The sequence below is a fragment of the Rhea americana genome, unplaced genomic scaffold (assembly GCF_003343005.1).
Source record: "Rhea americana isolate MKP2758 unplaced genomic scaffold, rheAme1 scaffold_142, whole genome shotgun sequence".
NCBI classification, from domain to species: domain Eukaryota; kingdom Metazoa; phylum Chordata; class Aves; order Rheiformes; family Rheidae; genus Rhea; species Rhea americana.
Genome location: NW_028185506.1, coordinates 1,505,383 through 1,527,918, shown reverse-complemented (window position 1 = coordinate 1,527,918; position 22,536 = coordinate 1,505,383). Strand labels below are relative to the sequence as shown.

The window sequence follows — 22,536 nt, the reverse complement described above, 5'->3', positions numbered from 1 at the left end:
AATTTTTTTCCACTTTTGCTTCATATACTACATCATCACCAATAATTGTTTAACGGCTTTTAAACAAACTTTTGTTCCTACAAATAAGATGCTCACTTTGCACTGAGAAAAACAAGAATTTTTTTCCCTAAAACAAGCAGGCACTGAACAAAACCGTATTGTGTGAGCCAAAGGCTCATTTGGAGCCTTATTTCATGATCTCTAGACTGGAAAAAAAAATCAAACTCAGCATCTTCCTGTCTCACTGAACTTGTTCTTCAGTGAGTTAAGATCAGCTCTGTTTCCCACCCATTCATTGTATGGTCAGAAGCATATAACTGTCCAAGATGCAGAGCAACACAAAGGGTTGTTGTGTCTGTTCATGTGGCGTAAAAATGTATACAGGATAGGAGAACACAATCTGAAAATGTAATTAAAAAAATGATGTGGTGAAAAATGTGCATATGTTATTATAATTCTGTTTTTTTCAGAACAAAGAACAAGCATGGCTGCTGGAGTGGTTTATTTACATTGCTCTCCAGGAGTAYCTGTTTTCCTTAGTCTATAAACATGTATGAGAAAAAACATTTCAATTGAAAGTAAATGTAAAATCACAAAATAATTACCAATAATGTGTTTATAGATGGCCTCTTGTGAGCTTTCCTTCCTTGTTCTTTCTATGCATAGTCTAAATGTCATATAGTAAGTATGGTGTGCAAATAAGGGAGGAAGGAAGAAAATATTTGTTTTTTTTTGTGGGGGGGGGGGAAGAAGAAGGGCACTATTTTACTGTGTGAAGAAGGCCTGTAAAGAGCTTGGGTTATTTTGTTTTGTTTTGTTTTTTTCACTTAGGTTATTCATCCTTCTGTACTAGAAATGCAGATATCTGCTACCTTCTTCCTCAGAATGCTTGAAGAATTAGATTGTGTTCAAAGTGACACAGTCTGCAGCGATAATTAGCTTGGGTTGTGAACCAAGCCTCTTAATGAAGAGCCCTCAGAGCAGTGGCCTTGCTCATCTTCTGATGCATTCTGATGGACCAGACAGTTCTGTATGCAACTGTGCTCTAGCCTCTGCCATGCCATTTTTCTAAGGACTAGTACCCCTGAATGAGCTACTATAAAATCAAGGCAGCAAACAATGGATGGGTATTTCTGGGGTTTAAAACATGATCTGTGTTTGCATCTTTTTAACCAAATATGTGACAAACACCTGAGAGAAAAACTGCGCATGTGAGACATTAGCACGTGGACCTTTTAAGGGCTAAAAAAGCTACTCTAATTTTTCTCTGAGGTAGTGCTAATAAGAGAAGAGATACAGTATTGCTGAGGCTTCTAATRCAATGAACCTGAACTATACGTAGTGTAGGAAGGATATGTGTTCATATATCCGGGTTAAAGCATAAATAGGAAGAAAAATCAGATTACATTGGCAGTGTGGATGGTAGCCTCAATGAGAATGGGGAGTGAAAAATGACCTGCATGTCCCTTTTCCAATGCTGGGCTGTGTGACAAGGGCTGACCCTGTCATTGTGATGGAAACAAGTTGGATGTTGGTAGGAAGTGAGGGAACCAGAGCTGGGAAATAAGGGGGAAGAGGAACATTAAGACTTTGGATCCTCTCTCTACCACTTCTATTTTGTTATAAAGCTGTTTTTCATTTATTTCCACATGCCCTCTCTCTCTCAAAGAAAAAAAAAGAAGAGTGGCATCCAGAAATTCTCTTTCCTGACTACCACCAAGTCTGGCTTGCTATTTGCTAGTGATCACAGACATACACCCTCATAGAGATCACAAACACACATGTACCATCACTCACTCCAGTTGCTGGCACCACAGAAACATGGGCCCTGTGACCTGTGGTCTCCACTCAGTTTAATAAGCAGGCAGGACAGACTGCACTGGTCAGGCCCAGGGCATGGCCAGACAAGCTCACTGACTAGCAAACCGTTTGCATATGGCTGGGGACGGGGGAGAAGGGGTTGGTTTATGCCATCATGCCCCACCTCTTGCATGTCTCCGATGACTAGGAGAACTGCCTCTGTTGACTGATATGGTGGGTTTCACCCCTGGACCCTGGGGCTGATGGCTTTCCTCAGACAGCTCCAGGAGGGGCAAGGGCAAGGTCCCGGTCTCTGAGTGGTTTTTTGGGTTCTCTCCATCCTCCTTTGTGTTTGTGGTGATGAGCTATTTATCACATAACTTAGTAGTTGTTACCTGCAAGAAGGTGAGTTAGCAGGCCCCAGCCTTTGACCCAAATCTATACAGAGCAGATGGAGTTTTAAATGTTTTTTTTCCTCATTTCTGTTTTTGTATGACTTCTATTATTTTATTTTTTAAGTACTAGGTAGCTGCAAAACTTTTTTATGCAGGACGTAACAATGATTGATGCTTGGCTGTATTACTAATTGTCTTTGYATTTATTTGTCTATAAAGGGCTTTTCTCTACTGCTCATCATCAGTGTATTTAAGTGCTTATATAGAGAAGGTGCATGGTTTGATGAATGATAACCTGACATCATTTATGAGAACAATTCTAGGTCACTCTATTTATGCACTACTACTTTCCTGGCTGCAACTGGTAAAACGTAAGAGAGAAGAAAAGGGTGGAGGAACTCTGAAGGTATCTTTCCTTAAGCTGCTTTGATCCAGCTGTTAGGTTGGATCCAGTTTCCACTCTTCCTCTTGCTCTGTGTGTGTGTGTGTGTCTAGTGTGCTCTCTGCCCCTCCCAGTCTACTGCAGCTGTTGGAATTTCATCATTTTCTCCAAATACCACATTTTCCATTAGTGCCATAGCCCTTTCTGTGTTGAGAGGAATATTGTTTGTGAGCTCTTGCATGTGCTAGGTGATCTACAGGCAAAGAGCCAAATCCCTATAAAGGCTCAAAATCCCTGAATCCCTATAAATCCCTGAAAGGCTCAATTTCTTGGTAAGAGGCACACAAGGTCCTAGAAATGTGAATGCTGTGATGTGCAGGCTTGCTGGCAGCAAGTGGTTATGGTTTTATTGTCCCATGTTATTTTTTTCAAATGCTATCATACTGTAGTTGGTCTTATTGATATCTAATTTAACTTTGGATACAGGTTATTTATTGCTTTTCGTTGGCAGTTTTAGTGCCATCTCACTTACTGTCAAAGTTGTATCAGATACTCAATGCCTGATCACAAAAAGAAGTATGAAACCACTGCCCATTTTAATATTCTTAATATGTTCTTAATCTTCTATCTGTACATATATATCTTTTCAGAAGATTTTTAGGTTTTGTGCTAACATGTGTGTTCTGAATCAATTGCTTGTGAAGTTCTTCCTGTCCGCTATCTTAATTTCTACCTTGTTCCTGTGGCACTCATCTTGATTTCCCTCTACTCAGGCAGTGCCATTGTTACCAAAACTGCCATTGCCCTTTCCTTACAGTCTCCTTTACTGTTCCAGTTCTTCCCTCCTTTCACTACCTTGGCAGTGCATCTTAATTTTAACCCCAGGATGAGTTTGGAGTTCTAACATATTTTTACCTTGGTCCCGTATTGCTGTCTTATTTGTCATATCTACACAATTCATACTGAACTATTTGTGTGTAGAAGAGACCTTGAGTGAGCCATTAGAATTTTCCTCAYTGTAGTAACTAATTCAATGCAATTGCTATCTCTAAACTTGATATACAGGTACGTTAGTACTACTTTTAATAATCTGCAGCTACAATCATGCTGTAGCTGTCTAGTTCACCTCCCTGCTCAAAGCAGGGTCAGCTAGGGTCATGAGTAGGGTTTCTTATGACCTAGTCCGGTTGGGTTTTGAATACCTCTAGAGATGGAGAATCCACAGCTTCTCTGGCAACCAGTTCCAGTGTCTGGAGCTTTATCTTTAAAGCACAGTTAGGAAAACAAGCAAACAAACAAGCAAACAAACAAAACTTACATGTAAACAGAATTTCCATGTATTTCAATTTGTGTCTGTTTCCTCTTATCCTTTCACTGGGCACCACTGAGAAGAGTGTGGTTCCATCTTCTTTACACCCTTCTATTCCCATCAGATATTTATACATTTTAGTAAGATCTTCCCTGAGACTTCTCTTCTTCAGGCTGAACAATCCCAGCTCTCTTAGCTTCTCCTCGTATGTCAGATTTACAATCCTTTAATCATCTTCATGGCCCTTTGCTGGACTTGCTGCAGTATGTTCATATCTTTCTTGCACTGGGGGAGCCTAGAACTGGACACAGTGCTCCAGATGTGGCCTCACCAGTGCTGARTGGAGGGGAAGGATCACTCCTTTGACCTACTGGCAGCACTCTTCCTAATGCAGCCCAGGATACTAGCAGGCCTTCTTTGCCTCAAGGATGCATTGCTGACTCATGTTCAACTTGTCCTCTAGGACCACCAGATCCTTTTCTGGAAAGCTGCTTTCTAGTCAGTCTGGCATCAGCCTGTCCTGGTGCATGGGGTTATTCCTCTCCAAGTGTAGGACTCTTAAGTTACCTTTTGTTGAACTTCATGAGATTCTTATTGGCCTATTTCTCCAGCCTATCAAGGTCACTCTGAATAGCAGCACAACCCTCTGGTGTTTTAGCCACTCCTCCCAGCTTTGTATCATCTGTAAACTTGCTGAGTGTGTATTCTGTCCAACTGTCAGTGTCACTAATGAAGATGTTAAACAGTATTGGACCCAGTACCCACCTTGGGGAACTGCATTACTGACTGGTCTTCCACTGGATTTCAGGCTGCTGATACCAACTCTTTAAGCCTAGCAATTCAACTGTATTTCAATCCATCTTTGAATGTACTGTTGATTTATCTAGGCTGTCCTGCACTTCATTTTTTCTATGAGGATGTTATGAGAGATGGTATCAAAAGCCTTACAAAAGTTGAGGTAAACAACATCCACTGCTCTCCCCTTATCCACCAAGCCAATTATAGAAGTCATAGAAGGCTGTCACATTGGTCAAGCGTGATTTGCCCTTTGTAAATCCACACTGACTACTTGCAGTCACATTCTTGTCCTTAGTATGTTTGGAATTGGTTTCCAGGAGGGTTTGCTCCATCTTTCCACAACTGAGGTGAGACTGACAGGTTCCCTGGATCCTCTTTCTTGCCCGTATTGATAATAGGGGTGACATTTGCTTTCGTATAGTTCTCAGGGGACTCATCCAGTGTGGCTTTGCAGTGACTCTGGCCAGTTTGCTCAGCACTGCTGGGTGCATCCTGTCAGGTCCCATGGACTTGTGTATGTCCAATCTGTTTAAATATTCCCAGCCTGGTCCTTAGCCACTGAGGGTAAGTCTTCTTGCTCCAGTCTTTCCCAGAGAAGTCTCACACACTCAGTCCCTTTTCATGGTGACCTGGGATTCCTGAAGTCCAGTTTTACCAGTAAAGACTGAAGTGAAGAAACCATTAAGTACCTTAGCTTTTTCCTGTATTCTTTGTCGCCAGATACTCTTCTGCCTTTAGCAGTGAGCCTACATTTTCCCTAGTCATCTTTTTGCTGCTGGTACACCTTACTGACTTTGACTGTTATAGTCTTACTGACATATTCTTATTGACATTGATTGTTCCCATGTATCTTGGATGAAGTATCCTCTAACAAAGCCAGCAATGCAATGCAAGCACTAGTATAAATAAATAAGGAAGAGTAAGATTATGAGGGGTACAGAATCCAGTAAAGACAGAGCATTGTCGAAGTGAGGCATTATGAGACCTGTATTACTTACTAGTTGAACAGATCATGTATKTGAACATCCAATTTGTCGCTGAGGCTAGCACAGTGTGGTGGACAAATTGAGGGAGGAGTGTGTAATAAATGCTTGATATGATGTGACTAAAGCAGTATTTGGGAAGGGGATGTCCTGTTAAGAGTTGAGACAAAAGGAATTTCTCTGCTGACTTTGAATCTTTACTTCTGTGGTAGTTTCGCTGCTGGACAATTGCTGCTTCTTAGCTGTGGACAGGCAGTTCTCAATATCACTGTTACCTTGTTCTGCTTTGCATTCTCCCACTGCTSTTCTTGTAAGTCCTAATTTCTCTTTGCTGCTGCCATAATTAGCTAAGACGTTGCAGCCTTTTGCTTTGAACATACAGTAGGACCAAGATCCATCATCTTCCTGTATCTCTGTGAAGATATAGAAGTGATCCTGAGCACTTAGCATGAAGAGGTTTGAACCTTTAGAGTGAACCTTTAGAGATTCAGCAGAGATGATGTGCAAGAAGCGTGGCAATGATCTCTTACATCTGTCTTTCCAAAGATGTTATTAAAGTGAAGGCTGTAGGATGTCGTCTTCTCTGCAGGTTTTGTAAACTGAGTTGGTAATGGTTATTGGTGATTGACACTGAAGTGCATGGTGAAGTCCTGGTGTTGACAGAAAGGCATGTCCCCTGCTGAGAGAGAGTTGTTTGCCAGCAGAACTGGGGCACATCCACATGCCTCATCCTGTCTAGTAGTGGTCAGCAAGGTGGGATACCAAAGGGGAGGAAATGATGATGTCAAATACAGCTTCACTGAATTCTCAGTTGCTTTGGTAGCTTAGAGTGAGAGCAGGAACTGACTCCCTTGGCAGAAGAACACTAGCTGAATACTGTAGGACTCCCTTTTATGAAGTTTGGAGAGTGTTCCTCTGCTTCACAACTCTTGGAATTTCCCCATTTTCCCAGAACTGTATGTCTCCTTTCTAAGTTTTAATACCTCAGGAAGGATGTCTTGCACTACCAAGCCTTTGCTGATATAGAGGCAGAATGTGGTATTCTGTTCAAGTGAACACTTCTGATGCTTACCTTTAATCCTTTAAGTCAAAGAGATACTAGATGGAAATCTTTCTGAGTCTTTTGGAAGCCCTAGAGGCTGCAGGTGTTGTCTCCCACTCTCTGAACGGTACTCGGAACATACTGAGAAAAAGGGAAGGCAACATTTTGTCAATAATTTTGGCTTTGTAGGCATCTTGAATGGACCCATCTGTTTCTTACTAACTTTTACTAGTCAAGAGAGATCTGCTTTCTTGAGGAGTATGTGACTTGTTGGCTACATGATTGTGTTACGTTCATCTAGGAGAGAATGTTTGGCCCTCTCCTCCAACAGGTGTTGAATTCTGGTGGTTGCATCTAGCATGGCTAATGTTCTCAGTAAACAACGCTGAAAGCTAGATTTTGCCTTGTGTTTCTTGGCCTAAAGGTTGTGAGGAGACCATTGCGAACAGTGCTTTTAAACTCTAGGAGCACTGGTGTGAAACCAGATAATGAAAACTGATTCCCAATTTCTACTAGAGATGAGGAACAGTTACCTCATTTGTGTCATATGTTGATTATTCCGTTAACAATATTGTTTTATGGACTCATCTTTTGTAAGCCTCATTGACTCTTACCTTCTCTTTCCTACGAGGGAAGTATTTCCTAATAATCCTCAAATATGTTCTTTCAGCTCCTTTATTTACTTATAATTCATTGAGTACCCTGTTTTCTCAAAGAAGCCCAAACTATCTTACGTACGAGCTGCTCCTTGGCTGAACTTTGTAATAGCTTCGTATGTGGTGTGTTGTATTTAGCAGTGTTCTTTGAAGAACAACGAGTACTCTGCAAAATCAGCACTACRTAGTGACATTACTGAGGGGTATGTAGGTGGGTTGGGAGAACAATATGAAAGTCTTTGGTATGCTAAAGCATCAGAGAAGTGGCTAATTCTAGGCTTTCTGTTTTCTACTGTACTTCTCATTTCTTAAGTTGACAAGGAAATTCTTTGGCTATTGGCTAGATAAGAAGTGAGTCTCCTGTAGAATCTTTCTGGTATGTCTCTTCCTGCTTGACAGTAAAATATTAGTAACTAGTAACTAGTTCATTTAYGGTGTTGCCCAGGCCATATTTTGAATTATCATCTTTTAAAATTCCATTATTCTCATTTATTTTCTGTGTATCTTTTATTTCTGCTCTGTTGACATTCTAATTGAGGAATCGTGCACACACAATCTGCAGTGCCATTTCCAAAGAAAGAATAGGAAGGAAGTTCAGGTTTTGCACATGTCACTCACTCACGAATGAATCCTTACTGAATAAAAAAGGATTTCAGTGACATTGGCTTTTTTTCAACTATATTTTAAACCTAGCATTGGCAACATAGACCTCATATATATACAGTATAAACCCCATCTATCTGGATACCTCTTTAGGAGAGCTCTGTATTATATTATGTGTTTCTAGCTGCTGGTTCAAATTTCTAAAGCAGGATTTTTCTGATTACAAGCTGAAGTTTGGATTTCCAGCCCTGCTGGCCCCCCYGCCCAAACCTGCTGACTATACCGGGCAGACTGATAATCTGATGGATTTGTTAATGTTCAAGCTGCATTCTTACCATTCTTTTCTCACAGGAAAATATCTGTGAATAACTGTCTAAAATTTCTTACTCTGCTAGGTTTCCTGTCACCCTCAGCAACTTTAGTACACTCCTTATTTTGAGTTTTAGTGTGCCTCTATGAATACCCAACTCAGAGTATGATAATGGATCTGTGTCATTTGGGTAAAAGAACATATGTTGAAGCATGCCTCTCCTACCTTGTTTTAAAGCTGTTTATTCCTGCATATGTTAATGGAAGATTTTATTTTTAATTTTAAAATATGATTGCTTTGGAACTATTTTCTTTTTTTATTTTATTCAAGAGTTATGCATTTTTTAGTTTTATGAAGGTTTGGTGCTTAAATTTCACCTGAAAGCTATTTTTAATACTAAAGTCCTCATCCATAAATGTTGAAGTTAAAAATGCTGTTGTATTTAGTGTATCTAGAATTCGACTGTGACTTCTTTTACAGTGCTGTCTTTTTGTTGTTGTTGTTTTGAAAAACTAATGCCTAGTTTAACTAGAAAAATTTGCAAAGCTGTTAATGAACTTATAATCAAGAGTTGTAATTGTAGGATTGAATTTAAAGCTTTTCCTCTTGAAGACAATTTGGCAAGTCTACATAGCCTCTTTTGTATTTCTTTTTCTTATTTCCAAAGTTATTCCACACAGTTTGTATTTTAACTCAGAACAGATGAGATGTCTGATGATGGAACTCTGCCCATAGAACTATGTTTACAATGGTATTTTCAAACTTTGGTACATAAAAGTATAAGTTTGAATCACTATTTCCATTGTTTTCTTAAAAGATTTTAAACAGAATTTTGGATACTTGACAGTTTTACAAATTGAATTTAAATATCAATTTCAGAACTCTAAGCAAACAGGTTTCAAAAGTTGAGTGGTATTCTTAGTTTGGACCACTAAGATGATAATCCAGTCCTCATTACACTTTGGATGTGAGATTTCCATGTTTGTCTAAGGAGTTACTGTTTGACATTTTTACTAATAAATGTATTTCGAAAAACCTGACCAACCATTTGTTATCCAGGTTTCATAGACCTATAAGACTGTCTGAGAAGCAGTATATAGCTCATTTCACGTTAGTCATGGATATTGAACCTGAAAGTATTTTCTTTTTTCTTTTTTCTTTTTTTTTTTTTTTGACTTAGTGATTCTTTGAACAGAATTCTGAAACCAAGCAACGAAGAAGTTTCTTGTTTTAACTTTCTTCGGTAAGTAGATGACACCAGAACAACTCTTGGAGCACCCATTCTATACTTCTTTGGTTATCATCTGCTTCATCTCAATGGGTAGTCTACTTGATTTTACAAGAATCCTGACTGTCAATAAAACAGTGTGAAGTTTGGGGCCTGTTGAAATTGAAATTGTCCCCACAGTTATTTCCCTAGCTAGTGTAATACTCTTAAAAACTTGACTGTGTGAGTCAGAGAACTAGTCAGCACCTTTTCCAGCCCTGCGCTGTGTTAAGAGCAATAGGTACTTAAAATTGGTTTTGAGGAGGTTCTGATGATGTCCCAGCTTTTAGCTGTGATGTAGCTGCATACTAGCTTCTCTGAGGAGTGTTGCTGGAGCATGGACATAGAAAGTTGTACATTATTTGTATTTTGAGCATATACAATGGTCACTTACTGCTCCATATTTGAGTACCTGGATTGGCTAAAAGCCTGATCCCATGCCTTAGTTGTTGAGAGTGTATTTTTCTCCATTGAGCAGCTGTAACTAAAAAACTTCCTTTTGGGAATGTTCTTTCTAGGTGCTGCTGGCTACTAAGCTCAAGCATTTCCTTTTTCTGAAGAGTGGAATTTCTGTAGTGCATGGGAAGGCCTAAGCATTGAAAGTTATACTATTCTTTTAAATTGAAAGTCATGCTATTCTTATAAACAGCACCTTGGGAATTTTGGGTTTTATATGTTGTCTAGTCTTAATTTTCAGACTTGAGGGTTAGACACTTTATATGTATGAAGGTGTTGTAATTGCATGGCTTTCTGGAACTGGGACTATAACAGCTAGGCAGGAATACACAAGAAATAATGACGCAATTATGAGACCTGCAAGTGCTAGATATTTTAAGGTAAGACCCTCTTGTTCTAGTTGGCTGGCAGTGTGGACTTAACTGGATCTTTTTTATTGTGATAATTTATATTGAATTTAGTTGTACGGTGTTGGCAGATAAGAATATTATAAATATATCTTCTGCTGGCTGGTCTATACAGGGCATTTTCAAGAGCTGCTGGTTCTGTACAAGCTGCATTATCATGCAAAATATCTAGCAATGTATGATTTGTACCAAAAGTGCTGTWACACTGCATATATTTAAGACTTTTATTTTGAACTGCTGCATTCGTATATTAAGATGATTATAGGGTGCTGACAATGCAGCATCGTTTAGGAAAATGAATGACTGAATATTACTTAGGCCTGTTCTTTGAAATAAAACCATTCTACTATATTAAAAAGAAAAAAACCTGCAAAGATGATGAAATGTTGTCAAGCCATAGATCACAACACTGGAATTGGGAGTGGCTTTACATGTAGAGAAATTACACTGTTTTTATTTGCTTTTATTGAAATGTCCTTACATGATGAAACAGTCCATATGAATGCTGAATTTGGTGAAATCAGTGTTATTGCAGTGGTATCCCTGATAGTTTGTGGCTGGGTGTGGTAAAGCTGAACCTGAGACTGTCTGCTTGACTGTGTCTTTTCTGGAAGCCAGCTTTCCTCATATGCATCTATGGGACTTCTGTGGGTGGATATGTTTTGATTTTACTTTGTGCTGCAAGATTACTTTTTATGGTTAATTGTAGGAGAACTTGTCTGTCCACTTAGACATGTGGTTTGTGGGGCAAGCAGGGGAAGGAGGACTTCCGGGTAGACACTGAAGGGCTATTGATGTAGGAGTGATGGGTTAGTTGTACTTAGTCTTGCAAACTGGTACCAGCAGAAGTAGCACCTGGCTTTATCGGATAGTCCAGATGAAAAATACTRGTGTACTATGAAAAAGATTGAAGAAAAAACTCAAATTACTACTGCTATGAAGAAAAGCCTGAAGAGGTAGTGCTTGAACCRCAGAGCTTGAACTGTCAGTAGACAGGCAGAGAAAGAATGATGCTGAGAGAGAGATGACCTGTTTCACACCATGTACCAAGCCTATGTCCAAGTGAGAAGCAGTATCCATTTCTCAGGAGCTTTTCTTGGGTAGTACTCTATCTTCCACTTAGGTGCTGTTTCTCAAATGTAATCTTGTTGAACAGAACATTACCTGTTTGTGTGGTGCTTGCTGAGAGTTTGAATCTTGTTCAGTCATAATCCACATCAATTACCTGATAACTGTGCCTGCATGGCTGTCATTTAAAGTGGAGTTTGTTGTGGTCACCAAATGGAAGCAGTGCAGCTGGAAGGGAAGGGAGGAAGCTAGAGAAAGGATGCCTGCTTTGATGTTATAGATATGGTGTGCTACAACTCCTTAACTCCGTATGCAATGCCTTCACGTAAGGACCATGTGTGCAAATACAATGTTAACAGAAGTCTGCAGTGCATGATAAGAAGCTGCTCATTCTGCTGTTTCTTGTTCACCATCAGCATTGAAAGCGAAGTGGAAATAAGTGCAAAAGGGAAGTGCATAAACTGATAAATAGCTGATATTATTTATCAGCAGTTCTTYCCAGGTCAGTATGACACTGGCAAAACAGATCCCAATCGTTCTGTAAATTTACACTGAAAGCTCAGATGCTTCTTGTGTAAGTTGTGATCTGCATATCTTAACTCCTGCTTTTTTGTTTTATATCAGTCCTCAAGCAAAATTTCTCATCTTTCTCATTCTGACCACTGTGAGCTTCTTTCTAAAAACAAACCTAGACTACTTATCCTGTATAGTTGCTAAAGCAGAGGGGTGGTGATATAAATAGATAGACTAGTGCTCTGTTATCTCAGACTTGCAGAAAGCTTCTTTCAGTCAGCAATAGCTACAGGGAAAGAAACGAATTTGCTTATCTTCGGGTGATTTCAGTGAGGTGGGTGGATTAAAGACTTTTGTAGGACTGTGCTAGATTCTTCTCAGATAAATTTTATTCTAATTTTGTTAAAACAAGTGAAAGAACTGTAAAAAGCTTGACAAAGCAATGTCCAAGTGGCACATAAGGAAGGAAAAATGAGCTTCTGCACATTTTTTACTCTTGTTCGTGCTGTTTAAAGAAAGCTTGGAAAATTCTTTCATGTTTTTCCAACCTCTATCAATAGAAACTCAGGTCTGGCTAAATTAAAAATACCTCTTTGGTAATTTGAGAGTTGTGGCATCACATCCATCAAATTGCTTAAATTTTAAAATAAATGATTACTTAACGATCTCTATCTTTTGTTGTTAATGTACATAACTGAAACACTTCACTAGCTGTGTGAGAAATTTAAGGGTGGAAGAACTCTAAGTCCACAGCAGAATCATCCATTTTCAGAAAACAGAGAAAACAAACCTTCCCTTCTGCTATATCTAAGAGATTAGAAAGTCTAAAACAAAATCATTTTATTTTTTTCTGTAGTGGACAGTTTTAAACAGCCAATCTTATTGTAATTTAAATAATGAAAAAGAAAGGGTCAGATTTGTTCTTGTTTTGTATCATTAATTTAGTTGTTATCCTTTGGGAAAAACAGGTACATTCACAATGGCAGATAAACTTTGATTTATTTTTTTCCTGCAAGAGAGGGGAATATTTATGGGTTATACTACTACTAACCATATAATGAATGGTCCATTGATCATGTTTTTTTTTTTTTTTTCATTATGTTAAAAACTCATAAATTATTTAGCTGCTGGTGTAACGTCTAATTTAGGATTATGTATCATAATACACATCCACTGGATGTGGATTGAAGTCTGGAACTCACTTAAAACTATACAACTGTGTGATTAGTAAATTCGATTACGTTAATTTTACTGGAGGCTTAAAGAAATAAAACATACTTGCACTTAAAACTAGTGTTTTAAATAAATGACAAAATATCTGTAGTCTGTTGAGTAGTTCTGCTTAGTCACTGTATATAAACATGGACACCCTAGGCTGGTTCACCATCAGTAGATTGGAAGAAAGGGAGTTTTTTKGGGKTTTTTTTTATGTTTTTTTGTCAGTTTTAGTGAACTCCTAACTTCATGTGAGGCAGTGGCAGAAATGAAATAGTTATCTAAATTGAAATGAACAAATTCTCAGAAAATATTGCTGCCATCAAAACTGGCATCGCCTAGTTCCATTCTACACCTTGTTTAACAGCAAACCTGGAATACTCACATATGCTTATCTAATTCAAAATATTCTAATAGCCTAGCATTACTTTTTTAGTTCTTAAAAGCCATTGCAATTTGGAGTTCTTATTAAATTCCATTTGGAAGAAAAATATGCCTTATAATTAGAAGTATTTTTTTAAAAACATTCTTCTGTCTACAATGCAGAAACTGACATGGCTCATCTTTAAAGTGCAGGAATCGCACTCAAAATTGTTCATCCTATTTTAAAAAACTCACTTTCAGTTTTTTATGGACCTTAGCTTTTTAACTTTTTGTTTTTAAAAATGGGCTGTCTAAGCTCAGTTGCGATATTAATGCAGCTTTTTGCATTTACAAGACAAAAAACKATTTGGGATAGCATTAACTCTTGCGAGCTCCAGTGTAAAATGGCTGAAGTATATTGTTTAGCTGCTGTGCCAGAGTGTTGGGAGGCTAGTTTCCCATCAAGGCTTCACTTTAGGAATGAAAAAGACACATGTAGCAAGCAGTCTTTGTATTGCCATATTTCAGCAGAATCCTGTAAAGTGAGTTATCTCTCTGTAATTCAAAACTTGAAGATGGATCCAGCTGAAGCAGTGAAGGTCCCAGTTTTGGTATTTGTGCAGCAGCTGCCTGGGCACTGAGCCATTCATCAGAGGCACTGCACATTCCCTCTCAGTACTGCTGTGATTCCCTTTCCCCCTGCTGTTTCAAATGCTTTAGCAGAGCTGAGCTGTGTGAACTTTCACCAGAGGAGGTTAAAGTGGTAGTGCATGTTCTGAACATGGCAGGATTATTTTTCCAAGTTCAAATCCCACTGAAAATATGTTTCTGTTTTTCTCCCCATGATTGCTCCCTTGTAGCCCCAAAGTTGTTTTGCACTTCAGTGTAATTATCAGGAAAAAGCTRAAACAAAGTAAATTAGTGTCCTTTTACTCAGAGCTGTACTGTACTGTCACTTATATGATTATATTCATCCTCTTCTGAATGAAGACCATAAAACACCAACATCTCTGATCAACTCAGTTACGATAGCCATGAGGTCCTATCTTTGGAAACACTGCCTCCTAACTTCAGTTTTTTTAGAAACAGGTGATAAGGTTACTGAATGTGGAACCTAACTTTAAGTTATTTTTCATTGGCATATGTTATAAATTATGGTAGTGAGATTTTTGTTAGCTGCTTCCTTTAATTTTCTGAGAAATTTTAACTAAAAGCATGTAAAGCAGTTGTCTGTCTTCTGTGAAAAAAAGTGAAATAAAAATAAAAACCTTGTCATCATGAAAGAAACCTCAGGAACCTTTGCATAAGACATTCTAACAGCTGTGAGAGGGTTGGACCATGTAATGGGTGGTCTTTTGATCAGGGAATGATTGTTGGTTTTTCTCTGATAAAAGCCTTACTGATATGGGGAGGCTGATGAGCGTTTAGATGAGGTTCTGAGGCAACTTTCAATTTTAATACATGTTCTGATGAGACTGTTGTTAAAGTTTACTTCAGCTGTTTCCCCATGTTACCTTAGTGACCATATACTGAAGTAAGAATCTGCTGTGGTAAAACAGATGTGGAAAAAATGCTGATTAAGAGTAATCGTAAATCTTTCTTGGTCACCCCTGCCCAAGATGAGATTCTACATATGGAACTTGAAAATATTTCTCTGAACTTCTCTTAAACCTTTCAAGTTGTAGAATATTGCAGGTTGCCTCTTTTCCTAGCTATATTCCTTTTTGACATTTCCCTTAAATCCATTATTCTACTACCTTTAAGGAAAAAAATCTAGGAGATATGGATGGTATATGTGATCAGTACTAATCGATAATAGTCTCTCCATGTCCTTATCATTGGTTTGCATCCAGTCCAGACTGTAAGGTCTGAAATTTGTTGCCATCTGATAACTTTCTGCTGGCCTGTGAGAAATAAGCTCCAGGTCAGATCTTAGTTAGCGGGCAGAGRTTTCTGATACAGAAAAGCAGTTTCACTGGTTACTGCCTGTTTGTAATCTCAGCAGAGGTACCAAGGCAGAAAAGGGTCCTGGGGACCCTTAAGCTGTTGTTGTCGTGTCATGATGTTACCAAGGTGTGGAGAAAGTGACTTACTATGTTTCAGAATAGACTGTAGATAAGAGTTAGGTTACAAATAGACTTTGTAAAAATGTGGCTGTATTGTTTCTACATGATAAGGTATAATAAGCTGTGTTGCAGATACTGTAAAATCAATAACAGGAATAAACTGTATTGGTTTTAAATACTAAAGAGGAAACTAAAAGAACATTTCTGAAGTTGCAAAAGTTAAGTACTGTCAAGAAGGAGGAAGCAAAGGTGGCTCAAGGTGGCTCTTTTTAGCACTGAGGAAAGGACAGCCTTAGAATAGGATGATTAAGGATGGAGGCTCTGCACCTTCTTCTGAGGCTTTTAGGAACAGATATTGCAGAAGCTACTCGGATGGTCAGTGCAGCCCTGCTCAATGAATAGATTTTTGTGCAGTGTTTGTGAGGTCTGGCAGACATGAGATATTTCCCAGTGTTGTTGAGAGGTAGTATATTTCCTCTACCAGTCTTCTGGGGCCCCTTGAGGTATTTACAGAGCATCTCTCCTGTTTCACAGCTGTGACAATGGCAAGCAGCATCTGGTTGAGCTGGAACTGGTACATGGCTTCCCTGCTGAGCAGATGTCTGTGTCTGTTGATCCCGCTTTTGGAGACAGTGGTGTGCTAAATGAATTCTTGAGCTATACTTTGCTGTGACTCTTAATTCTCTGGAAGTTAGGGGAAACACTGAGCTTAAGGTAACTTCTGTGACTTTTATTCAGTCCCCTTATTTGGAGTCTTTGTGGTGCTGCTTGTCAGCATGGTATCACATCCAGTTATTTCCCTGAGATGCTGTCTCATTCAGTGTCCAAGAGGTACATGCTGCACCATGCAGCCAGGGAGCACATAATCACTATTTTGTTTTTTCCTCATTGTTCATTTGTAATTAGTGTGTGATGTTCAAACTCTGCTCTGAAGACAACCTGACATGACCTTAGTGTGATGATATTGGAGTCCTTCATAAATCATTAGGACTTAATCTTTTGGAGTATATTTTCTCCCTTTTAATACATGAGGGTGAGATACAAGCTGGTTCAAAAAATTCTCCTGTTTTGAACTGCCTAGGTTTTTTTAGACCTCATAATTTTTCAGGACATTTGATGTTAAACAACAGCATGTGCTTACGGTGGAGGTCCTCTTGTAACTGTAGGTGTAGTTGTCTGCCACAATTGCTGATGTTATATATTACGGCAGGGTTTGCAGAGTGGTTGTTGTCCGTGAGTACTAAAGAGAGTTGGACCCTTTGCCTTTGGGCTTTGCAGCTGTTAGTTGTGCAGTGGAATATTTAAAAGGGTAATTGAGTCTCCCTCTATATTCTGTTAAGGAGTGATTTCTTTTTTGGAGGAGAGAAATCCTTCCCTACAAGATAGATTATCTCCACTATACTGCTTCAGTTGTGACTGATTTGTTGTATCTGTGATTTTATTTTAGTCCCATTTTCCTCCTTTATTCTCTTCATGTCTCTGTGCTCTGCAGGTTTTTCATATCTATGTTCTTATTTGTTGCTGCTCTATGTTTTCAATCTCCCCTTTATGAATTACTTTTTGTGKTTTTTTTTCCCCTATTCTTTGTGCTGGATGAGCATGTGTCTAAGGGAAGGGGAACAGAAGAAGCCTATGTTGTTTCTCCTGCTGGTATTTTTGAAGGTAGTCAGTCTAAGCAACTGTGTTTTTTACATCGTTCTAATGAGTTTTAAAACTCCTGCATGGTATTTGACAAACCACCTTCTTACGTGGAAAGTAAACATACAGAAACATGTCCCTGATATACAGCCCCCTTTGAAGACAGCATGTATTTTATACATCTATTTACAAATAAATGTATTGATACTTTTGTAACTGCAAATATGGCAAGCTATTGGAATTGGTTCTTGCAAGGTTGGAATGATTGGCTTTTCTTCACTTGTCGTATTTTCCCATAAATCTGACAGTAAATACCTCTCTTGCTTCAGTCAAGTCAGTCAAGAACATTTTTGACTGAAATATCACCTGTGCCTGAGGACTTGAAAGTGATGTTTTTGAATGTCCCTTCCCTGTTCATGGGGTTGATTCAGCTAATTCCCTAATAGTGTTGTGTGTTCCTCCCTGCTTTCTTATAGTATCTAAGACTAAACTATTGACTGCTTTTGATGTCTCAGAATAATTTCTTGGTTCTTTTTTGTCTCTTCCGCAAAGGAACCAAAAGATAATTGTGAATTATTTCCTCAAATACTTACATGTATTTTTCTATGGTGGTTTTCAACTAGACCTATGTTCTAGCACRCATGTGAGAAGGAGTTTGTAGAGAAAGCAAAAATTATTCACGTGTGATCTAAATAATGCCCTGTTGTGATCAGACTTGAGTGCTATAAACTTCAACCATGAAAGATCATCTTAATTGATAAGAACAGGTTCCTTTATTCTCTCTGTGGGCCAAACATTACTGATGGCAGCATTATTTGAATTTAGGTGTGTAAATGGAAAGCTGGAGTGGGAGAACTGGAATAAAATTATATTGGTATTCCTAAGCTATACGCATAGCCTCTATGTTCCTAACTCATCTAAGATGTGACCTTCAAAACAATTATGCAATATTTGAGTTTGGCACTAGGTATTCAGGATTATTTTGTTTCATTTTTGTTTACAAAGGAAGGAAAAATGTAGGAATAGATCTTTTAAAATGAGTTAGTTCTCATGTAGTCACCTCAAAATCCGTCATTCTTTTGAATATCTATTGAGACAGTCATCTACGTGGAAGACCTGTAGAGTGCTAACTGTCTTTGGATATTTGTTTACTGAAAGTAAGCTTATTGGGCTCTAAGCTGTCTTGAGAATCTGGACCTAGGACAATAACAGCCTTCCACCTCCCTCACTCCCATAGTAGACATTTTTCCACTACAGCATTTTTTTTTTGAGCTTTCCTTGGTGACTTTTGTTCTGCTATTTTTGTGTGTTGAATCTTTCAGTYTAAGTCTGTGAGGTACTCTTCAGCCTCCCTTTTAAAATTCTAGTGTCTGCCCTATAGTCTCCTTTTCTCTTTTAGACTTAAGTAGTTTTTCATTCTCCCCATAGTTTTCCACTAGTATCTCAAGATGTAATGCTCCAAGTACTATGATATGCTTGGGCTTACAGTTTCTATTTGAGCTGTCCTCTGTCATGTGATAGTTGCATGCWGCATTCTTGTGCTAGAAATAGATACTTTATACATAATCTTCTTCCTTATACCCTTTAGCATCTAAAGCCTCTGGTAAAACATTATCACCACTACCACAGATGGAGTAGCAGGAGAGTCATCAAAAGTTGAGAAAGATGACAGGGAGAATGTAAAAGTTTCCAGGCCAGTAAAACATGGAAGTTCAGAGGATCTGTTGATTGTGCAATACCATCATTGTACTCCTGTTTTTATTTAAGCTAAAAGATAGAACCTGTCTTTGCTTACTAGATATATATAGACAGACTGAAATGCCTTAAGAGACATAAAAATAGGACTTGATGAACAAACATTACTATTCTCTTAGTTCTCCTCTGTGCCTTTGCTAAGAAATTATTCTGCATGTACTGCTTTTGATTTTGCCAAATGTCTTCTCAAGAAAAACCAAGCAGCAGAACTGAAACATTGCTCGTGTATTGAATGTATTTCATTGGTCTTCATCAACTGGCTCTTTAGACTTTTGTTTTCTCCCTCATCTGAAACAAAGAACCTAAGGGGTTAATTAAAAAATTGAAAGTTACTGATTTTAGGATCCTATAAGATGTGACTATATAATATATTATATGTAATATATATTAGGCAAGGACTGTGTTGTAAACACAAATTTCTCGTGTTGTGAATTAATTTTTGCCTGTGATTCTGTCACAGGACATTTGCCTCTAACTTGGGGAACGTCACTTTTCTCATATGGATATCGGCTTCCCCTGTTTAAAATAGTACTTCCTTTGTCTCTTAGGATTCCAGCTCTTCACTGCTGACACAGCTTCAAGTGACACGGTCCAGTTGTTGGAGGAGGCACTTTAATTGTGGGAAATGTAAACTCAGCTTCCCACTCTTGACAGAGGTTTCCTGTGTGAGCTTTGGCAATTTACTTGGCATCCCTCTACCATCTGTGAAATAGGATAACAGGCCTGTCCTACTGCAGAAGAATATCCAGAGGGTAAGTGTTACAGAACGGAGACATTTAGGCTGTGCTTCCACAGCTGCTGAAGTTGACCTAAATTGGGATCGCTGTGATCCAGCCCTGCCCTCCTTTCCCATGAGCACACTTTCTTCCTTGTGCTGTACCCTTCAGAGTTCAACTGGCCACAGATTGATGATGCTTTTTTTTCCTAAGGATAGATTTTGCTCAGTGCAGCTTCTTGAAATGTCTCACTGAATAGGTATTAATGTCAGCACATGGGAAGGGGGAGGTGCTGCAGAGAAAATGTGGAAATAGAGAAACTTGGGAGTTTGGACTTGCAAGGGCTCAGGCTGCCAAAACCCTGCAATCTCGAGCACTGTTAATGATGAGCTAATTATATTGAATAAATAGATATATGCAGACCAGTACAAAGAAGCTTTGTTCTTCATGAGGATGGTATCTAGATCATCTTCATTTGAAACCTCATACAGAATAGTGTTTTAAAGTAAAATTCTTAGAGCTTTCTGCAGTCTTTCTCTACAGAACTTTCTGTATTCCATGTAGTCCTAGTGTTACTTGTTCTTGAATTTACCTTTCTATGCTGAGTTAACTCCTATTACTCCGATATGCAATCTATAATATTTGTCTCTTAGGACTCATTCTGTGTTCAGAAATGTATTCTGAACATCAAAGCAGTTTATTCTCTTTTGCCTAGCCCTTTTCTCTTGCAGAACAAACTTAGCGCTCTTCCATGTTGTTCTAAATTTGTAGGAGGTTGGCTTTCTCCGTCTTTTTTTTTTTTTTTAAGATACTAAAAAGTCATCAAAGAAAAGGAGGAGAGCTGAAAACAGCGTATTTGATTTTACTTTGTTTCCAGTGTGCAAAGCAGGAGTCTTATTATAAAGACTTCACAATTTGATCATTCTAAATGTGTACAGGAGTGTGTTGATAAATGCAGAGTTTCAGTGAAGAATAAATAATTCTCAAAGACATCTCGCAAGAAACAAATCATTGGGCAAAGTATCCCTGAGGCTGTACATTTTTTGGTTTAGTGTCCCTGCTGGCAGCAGGCAGCAAAACACTGGAAATCCATCATCTTACTCTGTGCATGTGTGTAAATATAAAATATATGAATAATTTTAATGTTAGGTTATGCAATTAAAGGCTCATCTTCGTAAACACAAAGGAGCAGAGGAGTAATAGCAGATGGAGAAACCCCACTAACTGAACAGCAACCTGCTCTGGCTCCTCCAATTTTGTTGATATTGCAGTACACTGTTGCTAATACTGGTGATTGATAATGGTGTATTTATTTAGAAATAAATTATAGTGGATTTTGTCATCCATGTATGTGTATGACTTTTCTGGTGGTTTTGAACAGTGAAACTGTGATAGAAAATAAAGGATGAGACATCATGTGAAGCTTTGCTCAGAAATGTTTCTTGCACAGATTTTTACAAGATAAACTCTGTATGTAATTAAACATAGAGCTACACTTCTTGTGTTTTGAAACAATGGCAGAAAAGTTCTTGAAGCATTTGCAGATACTGTATAGTGCCTGAGTCCTTTTCTTCTTCCAAGAATCTTGAAAGTACTAGAAATGAAGAAAATCAGAATAACAATAAATTATGTCTTTCAGTGGTGGTTACATGGCTAGATGCTACCTTGTTTCCATCTTGGTCTGTAAGAACTCCCCTCTTAGAGGTCAGACCCTGTATTTCTATTTCTTCTGGAGCAGAATTGTCCCATTTTCAGACCAAACCTTAAATTCAGCACACAGTGGATCAGTTGCAATTATCTAGGAAGTCCTGCACATTCAGATGTTTCTATTTCCCCCCACTCCACATTGATCTTTGATCACTGATGATTTAGAGACTAAGCAGACATTACTTAATGCTGGGAGCAGAGCATCGGGAGATTTTCTCAGTATTTTACCATTCCTTGATGACAAATGTGGGGTGAGGGCTTGCTTCCCTCAAAGGTACAGTAGACTGATGTTTTGGCCTGGTTCCCCAAACCAGAGGAAGAGCTATGAAGAGCTGGCCTCTTGATAGAGAGGAGACTTCTTTATGCTTTAGTTTTTTTTAATGCGTTAGAGCACATGACATACAAGGCTTATGTAAATATATTCATTTAGCCTCAATAACAGGCTAATTTATATAATCTTCTCTACCTGAAGGGGGTTGTAGGGAAGATGTGGTCAGGCTCGTCTCAGAGATGCACAGAGAAAACAAGAGGCAGTGGTCGCAGCTGATGACAAGGTGAGTTCCAGCTGGACATGAGGAAAAAAAATTCTTCCCTGAGAGTGTTACAGTGCTCTGGGAAGAGGTTACCCTGAAAAGCTGTGGAATAACCAGCCTTGGAAGTTTTGTAAATTTAACTGGATAAGGCCCTAAGTGACATGATACAGCTTTGAAGTTGGCCCTACTTTGAGCACTGGTTGGACTAGGTGACCTCTAGAGGTCCCTTCCAACCTATGTTATTCTGTGAGTCCAAACAGTATTACTAAATAGTCTGTTGTAGCAGAAGGCTGACCATTAAAATTTCTAGTAATTAAGGGAGTATGTGAAAAACTGGTTGATATTTTTCTCTTCCACTACCACAGACTTTGTATAGTGACATTGACAATTGTTTTTTTGAGATAGTAGCTAAAAGGAAGCTGAAGTGGCAAATATAGTGTTGACCTTCAAAAGGAATACAAAGGGTTCTTAGCAATTACTGTCCTGAAAGTATAACTGCTAGTAAAATAATGGACTTGATATTAAAAGGGTATGCAAAACTAAGAGTCTTCAAG

At 38.6% G+C, this 22,536-nt stretch overlaps 1 protein-coding gene across 9 annotated transcripts in view; it reads left to right on the top strand.

Annotated features, from left to right (window-relative positions):
- The window catches only part of TSPAN9 (tetraspanin 9), a 190,362-nt gene that overhangs the window by 44,865 nt on the left and 122,961 nt on the right, over positions 1-22,536 (top strand). For 2 of the 9 annotated variants that reach the window (XM_085298835.1, XM_085298834.1), the window contains 2 exons: positions 9,459-9,521; positions 19,575-19,778. The exons of 3 other annotated variants lie outside the window; for them this stretch is intronic. The gene's annotated coding sequence lies outside the window, so the exon portion shown is untranslated. The remainder of the gene's footprint in view (positions 1-9,458; positions 9,522-19,574; positions 19,779-22,536) is intronic. 4 more of the 9 variants (XM_085298838.1, XM_085298836.1, XM_085298839.1 and 1 more) reach the window with 2 other exon arrangements.